The sequence below is a fragment of the Cupressus sempervirens genome, chromosome 9 (genome assembly GCF_028749045.1).
Source record: "Cupressus sempervirens isolate cs-2001-9-10 chromosome 9, ASM2874904v1, whole genome shotgun sequence".
Lineage (NCBI taxonomy): Eukaryota > Viridiplantae > Streptophyta > Pinopsida > Cupressales > Cupressaceae > Cupressus > Cupressus sempervirens.
In genome coordinates this window covers 472,219,774-472,235,113 of record NC_143126.1, presented here as the reverse complement: position 1 = coordinate 472,235,113, position 15,340 = coordinate 472,219,774, and positions in this window count along the sequence as shown.

Here is a 15,340-nt window from a genome sequence, read left to right as displayed (position 1 = left end):
ATACAGTCATCATCAAATATTTCATCTTGCAAAGATATATGAAAGGATGAGAATTCAATCTCTACGGGTAAGACTACTTTGGCTCCATAAACCATGGAGTATGGTGTTGGCTAGTGGATGTATGAAATGAGTTGCAATATGTCCAAAGGGCAATTTTGATTTGGAAATGCCAATCATGGTTGAAATCATTGACAACTTGCTTTAGGATTTTGAGTAGGATTTTATTGGTTCCCTCTACCTAACCATTGCCTTGTGGAAAGTATGGGTTAGAAAAATGTTGATCGTTGTTTAAATGGGAGCATAATTCTACTGTATTAAGATTTTCAAAAAAAATTCCATTATCTAATAAGATAGTGGCTAGAATAACAAAGAAGTAAATATTGTGGCAAAGGATGAATTTAGAAACTTTGACTCCTATGGTGTTGACAAGTGGGACTACTTCAACCCACTTAGTGAAATAATATGTAACTTTAATGATCCATTTACGCTTGTCAGAAGATGGGGGTGGGTGTGATTACCCAACAAGGTCAAACCCCCAACATACAAAGGGCCATAGTGGTGTGATGAGTTGTAGGTCTTGTGTTGGTGCATGTATTAGATTAGCATTCTACTAGCATGGTAGACATTTCTTAACAAACTCACAAGCATCATGTTCTAATGTGGGCCATAATACCCAACCCTTAAGATTTTCTTAACTAGGCCCATTCTACTCATGTAGGCACTGCAAATTCTAGTGTGTACTTCCTTTAAAGCCATACCAGCCTTTTTTGAGTCTAGACATTGAGAAAGAGTATTGTGGTAACCTCACCAATATAAGGTATTTTCCACAATAGTGTAGTGGGAAGATCTGAAAATGAGGTTGAGCCATTGGTGTTTAGTAAGATAGGGGTGATGATAGCATCTTTGAGGTAAGCATGAATTTGATTGTACCAAGGGGATTGGAGACAAACCATAAGACAAACTATCATTGATTCATCATTTTCATAAGAAGGATCATGGAATTGTTCAACTAAGAATTGGTACTCTGAAGCTTTCTGTGGAATGTCCAAAAGTGATTTGATAGTAGCCATAGTATTGACAACCTCATTCTAAAGTCATGGGACCTGTGTGAATTGAATCTTGGTAAAATGTACTAATTGGACTGTAGATTTTAGACCGTTCATCGAATTTTGCAACAACTTAGTTTTTTAGAGACTAGACTCCATTCTACACACTCTAAAAAAACAAGTTTTAATTTTAGATTAGTTTTCAATCATTTCTAGGCAGAGCTCATAGACATTTCATGTTTTTGGGATGTGTCTAATTAAAAAATTCATTAAAAAAATACACATTATAAAATTGCTCAAAAAATCTGGGATAAACTACATAGTGTTAGGTAACTTTCGACCAGAGCGATTAAAGAATTTCAAAGAAAAAGTTAAAATTTTAGGGGGCCCACACTTTGTACTGTGTTATGTTTTTTTGGAATAAATAGTACGACTTTATGTGGCCCCCTTTTTTGAGGACCTAAAATTAAACCATTTTGGGAAAAAATTAGTAGTTTAGAAACTAGACTCAAAGGACTATTACTTTTGTTTTTGTCATATCTTAAAATTTTGAGCATAACTATCTTCAAATTCTTGTTGAAGTTCAAAAATTGTTGACTTCAGAAAAAAAGTGTCCACTTATACCCCTCTTTTGGCACCACAACTTGGTGCACTTACCCTATTGGGAGGAATAATGATAGTGATATCACCAATTATTGTATCAATCAATTTTAAACAAAGCATCTCTATTAAGGAGGGTCAATCAACACAAGAGACATAGTAACATAGAAGAAACATTGTTTGATTAGACATAATAATGATTATGATTTACAATAGACTTTATCACTATGGAATTCAGTACCATCCATTTCTAATCTAAACACGTATAAAAGTGCCCATTCATTGAATGCACAGTTATCACATTAAACAATACAAAAGAGAACTATGGTTTTTAAATTACTCCAACCACAAATTGGTAGACAACATGGATAACCAATAACATGTCCATTCTAAATTAACATACCAATTTCAATATGCATATACTAATTTTCTAAGATATATTAATTACTACCAGAATATGCATGATGAATACACAACAATCTAAACCACGATATGATATTCATAAAAATAAAATGTGTCCACAAATTCCCAACATAACTAGTCACCCATAAATTATTACAAAATAAAATAACCAAATATTAATATTACAAAATGGATGAATCATTTAACTTAAAATATGAAATTCATGTAAATAAATATATCATCCCTTCAAAATATAAAAACAAAACATTAGACACATATTATAGTGAAAAAAACACAATAAACCTTAAACATTGACACTGCTGACAAAGACCACTTTAGTATAAAGTCTTAAATATATTTTTAAAAATCACCATTGCACAAAGTGAATAGGTTAACATGACCATCTTAGTCTCAAAAAGCTCAAACAAAACTTGAAAGAACTCTCACAACCTCAACAATCTCTCCCCAACTGTTTTTCCACTTTTGAATACATATTATTTCTTACTAGAAATGTCTTTCATCTACCAAATATAAAGATGGTAACTAAGAGTCCACCCAAAAGTAGCCTCCACTTAACTAAATATTGAAAATTATAATTAAATATCTAATTAACTAATGTTTTAAGCATAGATTATGTGCTACCTCCTATATTTTGTAGGCGCTATTCTAAATTAATCACATCGCTATTGCTATCGCCAGTGGCGTCTCTTTGGTTGATTCCGTTGTCCACTTCCGGAGGAGATGGAGACTTCGTCTTCCCTTCAAACATCAATGCACGGCTTTGATTTTTGATACAAACCATAATTTAATTTTGTTCCCACGTTTTCGAATATCAAACTGAGATTAAGAGAGGAAAAAGTGTCCTTAAAAAGGTTGACTCTTATTATGAGCTTATTATTTTCATTTTATAATTTTTATTCTATAATTTTTATTCCGTGTGACATACATTTCAGATAGCTTTAGACTTTCTTTCCTGCAACTTTAATTATATCAAATTGGGATCAAGATTGACTTTCTCTCTAATTAATGTGATCGTATTGTTCTATTAAAAAGATGACGTCATGCGATAGCGTCATTCCAAGCAAAACAAAGATTCCATAGCGTACAAGCATACTTGGATAACCGTATCTGAGTTGTATACTAAGAATGAATTTTAGTCTACCCTCCATTATTAGTCCATGTTTTATATGAGGGAACTTATATTTTCGTTTGTCCCCACCTTGAGCTATTAATTTTTCTAGAGACAAAAGCAATAGACTAAGGTTTGGAAGGTCAAATTTTATAGATCAATTATGATGGGTTATTTTTGAATTTCATAGTATTCTAGACCGAGTTTGTTGAGGTTATGCTTATATTTTTATAATTAGAAAAATAAAATAAAAATATTAAATATTTCGGCATAGTAACTTACTAGATGTTTATGACATACCTAATCTTGGCTAGTGGTGTTATCTCCTCATTCACTGTGATATCCCCTACTTAATATCTAAACATATGTTTTATCATTGGAGAATGGTGGGTGATTTAGTTTAGAAATGACAACATCAATTCAAGAGATGATGTATGTATTCCCAATCTGTGTGCACTTTGCAAGTAGAAATGAGAGCATAACACATAGACTAGGTTTGTACAAATCATGCATGGATGAAATTATTGATATTCTGACACTACAATAATAATTCATTTGTAAGAGATAGAAAATTAATAAAAATAGTCTATATAGTTGCCAAGTTTTTAAGTGGAGGGAGCAAAATCAATTCATTCATTTTTAGCACCCATTTCATTTCTTGTGGCAATTCTAGCCAAATACATAGACATCCACCTAAAGATTAAACAATAAAGGAAAAGGCTAAAAATATATGTTCAACCCTTTATCTAATTATCTATTGCATTATTTGAGGTGGTGATGACTATGATTTTTCTAAAGTTTATTTTTAATGTGTGTGTTTTTTTTTATAGGTAATTAGTCAAAGCCCAGATTGTTTATTATTCATTTTATTATTATTGTTAAGATTAATTCTTATTGTGTGTTAGTCTCAAGTATATTCAAACCCATGAATACCTTCTCGATGAGAGGCTCACAATTTACTGTTGCATTGTAGGCTCTTGCCTATTTTTAATGTTTTGTTAAGTATTCTAGATGAAAAAATGCATTGTCCTACAATTAGCATGAACCAATAAAATAGTTTTAAAAATTATTCTCTCATTGAAATTTTCAACTTTAATTATCTTAATATAAAGTAAAATTAATAAATTTAATTCAAATTTTAAAATTAATATAAATGTATATTCATACAATAATCTTTACTAAACATTCAAATAAAAGGAATTGAAATTTAAGGCAAGAGCCTACAACACAACGGTAAATTGTGAGCCTCTTATCAAAGAGCTCTTGGGTTCAAATCTACTTGCACTTAATAAATATTTATTATTATTATTCACAACACATAGTAATTAATCTTGGCTTTGACCTCTTACCAATAAATAAAACATAAAAAAAAAAAAGATTTAATTATAATTTATAAAATTTAATTGTTCAAAATAAAGTTTTTTTTGAAAAAGAAAAATCTCAATTCTTTTATATATGTATTGATTGATTTATAGGAATTTTTCATCATTACATAATTAAAATTAAATTAACTAATATACTTATTAATTATTTTAAAATATATTTTTAACATTGCTATAATGGAACCTTTGTTTTTGGCCAATATTTTCATTTTAAAAATATTATTATATTGGAATAATTAATCATTGTTATTAAATTTTTTCAAAATTATTAATTCTTAATAGTTTATCTAAAAAAAACTCTTCCTTACACTTATGTTTAATATTCTCTAAAATTAAAAATTCATACTGTGTTTAACTAATAACATAAGGCGAGGACTCAAGCTCTCTTAGAGCTCTTATTTAATAAATCTCAGTTTATGAGATTCATGGATGTTTTGGACTCCTAACAAAATGATGAAGTAGAATGATGATGGGAGACATGACTACCAATGAATTTGTGCTCATGGGAGCCAAAATTAGTGATGAAACAGTGCTAGTATAAGGCACAGTCGGTATGGTAAGTGATAAAATGTTAGGTTTGTATACATAGGTATTAGGATTTCTAAATAGAGTAAAAATAAATATGTACTAGAGCCTTAATAGATTTCTCATGCTAGTGGGAGAAATAACACTGATGAAATAGTACTAGTATGAGGCACAACCTGTATGGTAAGCGATAAAGTGTTGCAAATGGAGAGTATGCTTTGGGAATTCTAACTAGAGTAAAAAAAATAAACATGTACTATAGCTTGAGCCAGATCTCCCATGATAATAGGAGATACAACCATTGATGAATCAGTGCTAGAATGACACACAACCTATATGGTAAGTGATAAAATGTTAGAATTGTAGAGTAGGCATTATGGATTTCAAATAGAGTAAAGAAATAAATGCATATTGCAACCTGAGTTGGATCTCTCATGCTTGTATGAGACACAACCACTGAAGATTTAGTGCTAGTCTGAGGCACAACTTGCCTGGTAAGTGATAAAAATGTTAGCATTGCAGACATAAGTTCTAGTGATTTATATCATACACACAAGCAATCCAAATTGAGATCTCAGGAGGGCTTCAACTAACAATCTACATGCATACCTCTGACCTTTCTCATGTTTGACCCCATATTTGACACTTAGGAATCCTAACAAAATGAAATGAGAAAGAATTTGTATGAAGGCATGAAGGGTGTTGTAATAGGTAAAAGATAAATAACGCATGTTAATAACCCAAAATTGTTGATAATGTTAGTGTAGTTTTTTATTTTTTCCTATTTTGCTAGGTTTTTCCTACACTTTTAATAATCTCGCTTAGGTTAATAAAGCATGTCTTATTAGGTGAATGGTTGTGAGGTGTCACCTTCCTACATGTGAGCATCCATTAGCTATCTTGGGAAGATACTTTGCTATCTTTAGTCCGATAGATGGTTGCTCCTCATTGGTTGGTGTTACCAGCTCCTCTCTCTTCCTAGCCTATATAAGCATGCTACCTGGCTTGTATTTGTATCTCTGATTTTTGCATCCTCTTAATGCTATTTTGCTTCCAGCATTTGCATTACTCTCTTGGAGACTAACTCTATGATGCTATTTTGATTTTGTATCATTTGCATTCATAGTTTAGATATTTACTCTTTGCACTAGTTTTCTGGGTTATTAATCTTTTCAGATTCTAACATGGTATCAGAGCTTTTCTATGTGCAAGAGTAGATTTTAGTTTCCTTATTTGAGAGATTCGGGGGGGGCAAATAAACATTATTCTAGTTTTTCGAAAAACAAAGTATGCTCTTCTCTTGCATCTTTGGATGATCTTGAGAATCAGAAAAGTTTTGACGAAAACAGTTTTTCTCTGGGGTTTCAATCTCAAATCTGACAACCAACTTGCATATTTGGAGTTTTCAATCAGTTTTGCAGGTTCCAGCATGCCATTGATGGACTTGAGAAGCTGATCCAGCATTTGCATGTCAAATTTTGGTTGCTGGGGTTGTTTTCTGATTTTTGGAGCCGTTTTTTTCTGTTAAAGGCGTCTGATTTACACTACAGCAACATTTTTTGTTCATCAGCAAGAAAAATGCTTTCTGGGTTTTGTTCGCAGCCCCGGAAAACCATCTGGGTATCTTTTAGATTTTGTATGCAAGCTGTATATTTTTCATAATCGAGCATGCAAAGCTACAGCCATACCCCTCTCCGTTGGCAGCCGCAGATTTGAATGCAGTTTTCAAATGTCTCGTTCTTGCTCATACGGACTCCGATTTTGATGATTCTTATTATGAACTTGGCTATTTTTTTGTGCTCTATCCACTATTGGAGCTATTTTTTGATTTTCATGCAGGAATTCTTCAGAAATTGCAGATTCTCAGTCGTGACTGTGCACAGTTCTTGTTTTGGAAACTTCGGAGGATCATAACTTTCTCATACGACCTCATATCGAGGCGATTCTTTTTTTGAAAGTGCATGATTTTTTGAGTAGATCGCAGTGGTGCTATTCATTTCCTGATTATTGTGCCCAAGTTTCACTTTTAACATATGCTCTTCATGAGGGTTTGTAATGCATTGAAATCAAGACCTACTTGTGGTTTTTTGGCCATAACTTTTGCATATGGAGGTATTTTTCTGATCTGAAAGAAGCATCGAAAAGCTGGTTCTGAGACAGAGATACTGGTATAGGTTTTTTTGAGTTTTGATACAGTTTGGTTGCCTATTATGGCAATCAAAGTCGGATGTTCTATTTTGCACTCTAGGAGGCGTATCTTGAGCTTCCGATCTCCGTTTTTGGACTTCTTTATATTGCTAGAAAGCTCTTTCTGTGCTCTTTCCAGTAATGTTGGTTGTTGTTCCAGATTTTGTTTCAGACACATCCTATTCAATCTTTTGCATTTTAGCATTCTGGTGAATATTCTGTTTGTTTCAGGTCCGGAGATCGATTTTGTTGCTTCAGTTGCTTCGTTTTGGGCTTTACCTTTTTTTGTTTCAGCCTTATGTTTTTTATGATCATTGTTGATATTCACTGTAAGCATCTTTATGCAACGCATTGAGATAAAGTGCCACTCTTGCGATTCGGGATCCTTTTCATCATTGTGATTCGTTGTACTCGCACTATTATATAAAGTGCCATGGGGGGGATAGTTGTTTGCCGCTTATAGGCTCTCTTTCTCTAATTCCTCATGCAGTGTCGACGACACATGCCTTTATTTGTGTTTGTACCTCACTCTCGATGAGTTTGGCTCCTGTGTTGTAGGAGATTTTTTGGCCCATCTTTTCAGCTGCCTGTCACCTCACCTACCTTAAAGGGAGGTTATATTGTTGTTCTATGCTTCTTTGGTTGATGGTTCGTGCCTTCTATTTCCATGGAGGTTCCTTTGGTTGATGGTTCGTGCCTTCTATTTCCATCGAGGTTCCTTTGGTTGATGGTTCGTGCCTTCTATTTCCATGGAGGTTCCTTTGGTTGATGGTTTGTGCCTTCTATTTCCATGGAGGTTCTACAGATCAGCATTTTGACAAAGTTTTGCGGTTCTTCATGCTTCAGTGATGCTGCTTCTTCATGATCACTCCTTGTTCCTATTTTAAGGGACAATTTTCCTAGCGGGAGACTTCTTCAGTTCTTCACTAGGTTCTTACCTCTTTTTGGGGGAGGGTTTTTCCCTTGTGGTTTTCTCTCTTTCCTCGCTTTCAGAGGTTGCATCTTCTTGCATTGTACTTGGGTACCTAACATGGCCTCGTTGGCGGGACCCATTTCTACATCCACCTAAGCTTCGCTTATGGGGGGGTGTTAGTGTAGTTTTTTATTTTTTCCTATTTTGCTAGGTTTTTCCTACACTTTTAATAATCTCGCTTAGGTTAATAAAGCATGTCTTATTAGGTGAATGGTTGTGAGGTGTCACCTTCCTACATGTGAGCATCCATTAGCTATCTTGGGAAGATACTTTGCTATCTTTAGTCCGATAGATGGTTGCTCCTCATTGGTTGGTGTTGCCAACTCCTCTCTCTTCCTAGCCTATATAAGCATGCTACCTGGCTTGTATTTGTATCTCTGATTTTTGCATCCTCTTAATGCTATTTTGCTTCCAGCATTTGCATTACTCTCTTGGAGACTAACTCTATGATGCTATTTTGATTTTGTATCATTTGCATTCATAGTTTAGATATTTACTCTTTGCACTAGTTTTCTGGGTTATTAATCTTTTCAGATTCTAATAGATAATTACTATAAAACTAAAACAATATGTGTACTTTGTAAATGCAACTATTTAATACATGTATATAGAACAAATACATACCATAACCTCATATGCTTTGTTGAAAATAGATTACTACAAGTATGAGAATGTGTTTCAATCATTGTTTTGTCACTGATGTCAAACCTGCTACTTGCTGGTAAGATAATTATTTAAGTTGATTTGAGTACTATCATTTGTTTGATTGATGAGGAGGTTTTGATCAAATGAGATAACAATAGCACCTAGAAGAAAGGTTGAGTTATGTTATGAAAAAGGAGTAAAAGATCAGTTAAGAAAGTGATGATATAGTGCATTGATAATCTACTTAATGTTGCAAAAATTGAATACACTAATTAAGTCTAGAACAAAAGGTAAGAAGAATTGAGTCTACCAAGCTTGACTAAGTAGACAGTAGGCGCCAAGAAAAGTTAGTGCAAGCCAAGTAGAAAATTAGTTGGAGCTGAGCAAAGTCAAAATTCAATGTATGTCAAGTGATACTATGTAAGCCAAGATAAGTTTAGTTGATGCCAAGCACCACTAAACTTTAGTGTTTTCCAAGTTATCTAGTCAGTGTTGAATGGAAGAACAATATGGAAGCTGAGTGATAGCATATTGATTCTGAGTGCCGATATTCATCTTAAATCATAGATTTGACAAATCTAAGTTGACTATTTTGTTTCCTTGAATTTTGTGAAATGTGTGGAAGATAACTATGATGAGTTGGTGGCACAAAATTCATGTTAAACCAATTTGAGGCAAATTCAAAGAGGATTGATGGAGAAGTCTCTAGAAGGGACTAAAATGAAAAGATGGGTAGATTCATTGAATCCTATTGAACCCTAAAATGGACGATAGACGATGAACGGGAAAATTAATTAATTTTCTATTTATAGAGATCATTGCTCAAAAGAAAAGGTTGTCACATGTGATAACCTAAGGAAGATACGGAGTCTAGGGTAGCACTTCATTCAGAGATTGAACAAAAGAGGTTGTTATTGGCAAGCAAAGCAAGAAGGCTTAAGGGTATGGATGCTTGAAGGGTGAACAAGCTATCAGAGCTAAACTGTGTGAAATAAAAGAAGAATGGAGGACTAAAATATAGATCTGTAATCTGCAAAGTGAGTTGTAAGTTGTTATCATATCAAGCCTTACTATTACTTTCTAATCATTGTACCAATCTAGGGTAAATCATTTGGATTAAGGTTGACCTAACAGTCATTTGTAAATCCTTTAATTGGGTGACATTCTAAGTGAATGATCTAAAGTCATCTAACAAGCGTCACTCATGACAGGGTGATTAAAATCCTCTAAATAGGTCAAATTTAATAGTGTCCATTGTAACCTTTAACATGGTTAGCCTTTCATAGGGCATCACTTCAAAAGAGTGAGAATGAGAAGCATGTTATTGGTGGTTTTTCCCAAATTGGGTTTCCACATAAAATCATTGTGTCAAATGTGTTATTGAAACTGCTATGTTTCATGCTTACATTTTTGCAAATTTGATTTGACAGTAACCTACAAGTTTAAGTGATTGTATGATCGAATGGATGCATGCATGAATATGTTTTATGGATATGGGTTCACTGAGATGTGAAAATATTTATTTTTACATTTGGACCTTGGATAACTGATTCACCTCCCCTCTTATTTATTCTAAAGAATTCCAACAATGCTTGTCCTATACTCATAGATAGGAAACACCATTGATGAGGCAACTTTGACAATTTCTTGGATGAAAAAAAATAACATGTTATGACACAATGATGAAATTTAATTGAAAGAAAATATGAAATATTACCTTTTCCCTATCCAAAACATCAATAGTATTAGGTGTATTCATCAACTCTACAAAACTCAATTGTTTCTCCATACATTCAACAAACAAGTTAGAATGTATTCATCAATAAATTGAGTACATGTATATACATTCATTTATATTAAATTTTAAAATATAAGCTTGATTTGTGTTTAATATTTGTTTTGTGTTTTGGTGTGATTGTTGATTTCTTTTACTTTTCTCTTGATCTTGAGATGCATGGGGTACCCTAAATCATAAACAAAAGTAACATAAGAGGAACCAATAAGATATATCATGAGTTCAACTCAAATTGTAAACTTGATAGGTGTGAAAATATGATACCACATAGCTCTCAAGGCCAAAGTTAATGGTAGAAAGTGTGGCATCATCAACTCCAAAAATTTCAGCCCCTGACAAGCCCTATAAAAAGCTAAAGAGTATTCTATAAATATGAGTAAATATTGTAACTAGAAAGAAGGCACAACAACAACAAGAAGATCATATTAGTGCAAGAAGACACAAGAATGACATGAAGGTCGTTGAATGTTATTTTCATCATTCTTTATCATAAGCATTGTTTTGTATACCATGACATAAGGGATTTGATAATAGAGAGTCGATTCATGCATTGGGTGATTGGAGGTACAAAACCAATGGTTCTAACATGTTTAATGGATTTAGATAAGGTGTATATGATTGAAAGGATAGTTGAAAGATAGGAAAAATTGGAGCTCAAAAAGGCTACAAGGCCTAAACTGAAACCAAAGAGATCAGGAAGGAAAAGAGAGATATGCATGAACTTTTGGCACCTTGTCAAGAAATAAAAGTGTATATTCATGACATCCATACTCTTGCAAGACACCCTAGGTGATATGAAGCTTGATAGGTTCTTTTATGGGGATGTATATATGGAGGATGGACTCATGAGGTTCATTACATGGTGTTTGGGTAATGCTAGGAGTAGAAGATGTGGATGGGAATTAGATGGATTTGAAAAATTTGAGGGTTTCAATTAAGGTAGGAGATGGAAAGGGATCTATAAAAGGGGTTCCACTAATGGTATGAAATGGAGGGTGATATATAAATTGGGTAGATGAAAGAGGGATGATAGTTATGGGAGATGGAAGAGGAATGATGGGTGTGGAAGATGGAAATTTTTCAGCACTAGAAACTTCAGATGATGTAATTAGATTACTAGACTCGTCAACTTAACTTAGATACAGATATTCTATTTTTATGCATTAGTATTAGGATGCAAAAGATACAAAGCCAAAGTCAAACATCTAACAAACTAAATCAATTAAAAAACATATATGATAAACTAATAAGGAAACCCAAACAATGAGAGTGCAAACCTAAATACCTCTATAGCCTCCTTGATATGTTGATGTGATCATGATTATGAATGTGTTCTCAATTGTATGCTTTATGCTTCAACAATGGATGGATTTGATAGATGGATGCATGAAAATGTGTATATTGCCAAATAGTGCTTTGAAAATAATTAGCTCTCAAAATGGAAAAATAATTCTACTTAGAAGGTGGATGATTTGTGAGGAGAAAAGGGTTAAATTTATAGAAAATTGGGTGAGGAGGAGATAAGAATTCCTAAAGGATAGTTAACTAAGCGACATGTGAGATAGGCTTCAATTTACTGAGATAGGTGGAGGAGATAGACTTTTGTGTTTAGAGATGGAAGAAGCAGATGTGTCATGAGTCTAGACTTGGGCTTGATTTAGAAGGAAAAAATCATGCCTTAATTTATGCAAGTAATTTGGATAAGGATTATAGACATCGAAGAGGAGGTGACAGATTTCAATTAAGGTCGGTTAGGTAGCTCAATTGACTCAAGAATGTGGGAGGTGGATAGATTTTCTAGAAAAAAGGTTGGTGGGTCAGCTTAATTAAATAAATAAATTATTTAATTAAAAGGAGAATTATTGGTGCATGGGATTTAATTAAATAAATGAATATTTAATTAAAAGATGAATATTTGGTGCATGAGTTGAATTTGGGTAAGTGGTTGTTTAGAGGATGAGTAAATTAATAAAATAGAGAGGGATATGGATGATTAAATTAAATGGGTTTTATAAAAAAAAAATTAATTTTAAGGTATGGGGATTTTATTAAAGAGCTAAAGAGGTTTAAAAGTGGCTCATGTTCTCAATGTAGGAGTACAAGACAAGTGGAGATTAGTTGTATATATTTTTTTTAAATGTGAGATAGGATGGAAGACATGAGGGATAAATGGGGGATTTTTCTTTTTAAATTGAACCCTTAGGATGTGGTGGATGAGTGAGTGGGATTTTGGAAACTTTGTATGATTTTTGGGATTTTTGGATGGGTTTGAACATAGGATAAGGATGTAGGAAATATGCTGGTACGATGATTTTGATAAGGATAAAAAATAATTTTTTTTGTTGTTTTGTTGTTGTGAAATGGGGTGATGAGGTGGAATCCATTTGAAGTTTTGAGCATGGGATTCTTCATGAGGAGAATTATCGTGTAGTTGAGCACTTAATTTAATATAACAATATCAATGACTAGCCAAGGTTACCAAGAACATTAAGGCCTTGTCGTCATTTTCACATAGGACTAACTCAAAAATAACACACAAGTATTTCCCTAGCATCACACCCAAAACCCGATTGGAATCAAAGAATGCTTCCTCATACCTTAGAGTTAAGCCTACATCTAAGATGGATTGCAAGAAAGCTTGCCTCAATAAGAGTTGAGCTAAAATAAAAGATACAAAAAATAAAATAAAACTCAAAACTAAAAGTTATTTATTTATTTATTTTTAAATGATGAAGAGTAGACACAAAATTTATAGTGGTTCATCCAACTAGTCTAGATTACATCCACTCTTCAAGAAGGGTACTTTCTCTTATTAGATAAATCACACATTACAATGAATAGCAACAATCAACTATTATACATACTATTTTTAGTGTTTCAAAGGAAGATGAAAAGACGTGGAAGACAAAGAGACGGTAATGATTGGACTTCACCATTAGATAATTAGAGCTATTACAATATTCTCTTGCAGAACTATTTCAGTCTCCCACTCGAAGAATAATTGATGATGTACAGAAATATCCCCAACTCGGAATTCTTGTGCCTATGTTGTGACAATGTTGAGAGAAGCTCTACAAAATTTGAACTTCTCTTGAGGTACAACTTTTGTAAACTCATCAAGTTGATTAACCTTTGTATCAATCTTCTCTAATTGTAGCCTTCCCTCTTCAAGCGTATGATGGATGAAGTGAAAGTGGGTTTCTATATGCTTTGTCTGACTATGGAATGCTGAATTTTTAGCCAAATGAATAGAGCTCCTACTATCAAAAAAAAAAGTAAAGTTGGATTGTTGAAATCCCAACTCTCCAAACAATCATTGCAACCATATCAGCTCTTTATTACCCTCAATAAGTGCAATATATTCAAACTCAGTAGAGGAAAGAGAAACAACTTGTCTCTTATGAGAAGCCTAGTTAATCTACCCCGAAAAAATTAAACATAGCTTTTTGTAGACCTTCTTTTATCTAAATCTCTAGTCATATCAGAATCAGCATATCCAAAAATATAAGGGGTCTTGTTATTAAAACATAAAACATGAGGAATTTCCTCTCAAATAATGAAAAATCCATTGAACATTTTGCCTATGAGTTTTACCTGGATTATTCATAAAACCACTTACAACTCCTACTACATGAGCATGATTTGGGCATGTAATAACCATTGCATACATTAAACTCTAGACTATTGAAGAATAAGGAACACCACCCATCTCATGTTTTTCTTCCAGATGGAAGGACACATCTTTCATGATGACTAAAAATGAGTAACCAATGAAGTGGCAACAAATTTAGCATTTGATGTATTAAATTTTTCTAAAACTTTAGGAATGCACTTTTCTTGAGATAATATAATTTCTCTTTTATGCCTATCACAGATTATATCCATCACAAGAATCCTCTTCACTGACCCTAAATATTTCATGCCAAAATGAAGAGCCAAATGCATGTTCAGCTCATAAATAATTCTCATACTATTTCTAGCATTCAACATATCATCAATAGGGGAGTGTGATCCAAGGGGGAGTAGTCAAACATGTTCTCTGATGCAATAGAATCACCACCCAACTGAAAGTCAATGCATGGGTAAAAGCATAGATCTATGTCACCATTTATGATACCAAAACTTGTTTTGGTCAAATCTCATTTCTCTATCAAAAATCATTGTTTTTCAAAAACTAAAAATACCCTTTTATAGATCTCAGATTCAATATCATCATTATATAAATTTTTAAGTTTTTTGATTAGTTATAATATATTATAATCTCAAAATATTATAAATCAATATTTTAACATTTCAGAAGATGCTCCCTCAAAAAAGGAAAAAAATAGTAAGTCATATCAAAAAAATTTAAAAATTATATTTATCTCTAGAGAAGAAAATCCTCTTCACGAATATGTAATTTTTTTTAAGAAGGTCTAGATTTGATAGGGAAGTTTTGACAAGAGGAAAATATTGTTGGATTCTAATAAGGTTGAACTTGAGTACTTATAACAAAGAAAACATACATCAAAAATAATTATTTCCTTTTTTGTTCACTAGTTATACATGTCATCTATAAGATATTTTCAAATTAGAGCAAAAAAGAATGATTTGCATATACTTGTTTGACGGGAACTACCCCCTATATATTTTATAGTTAAAAAGAGACTTCAAAAT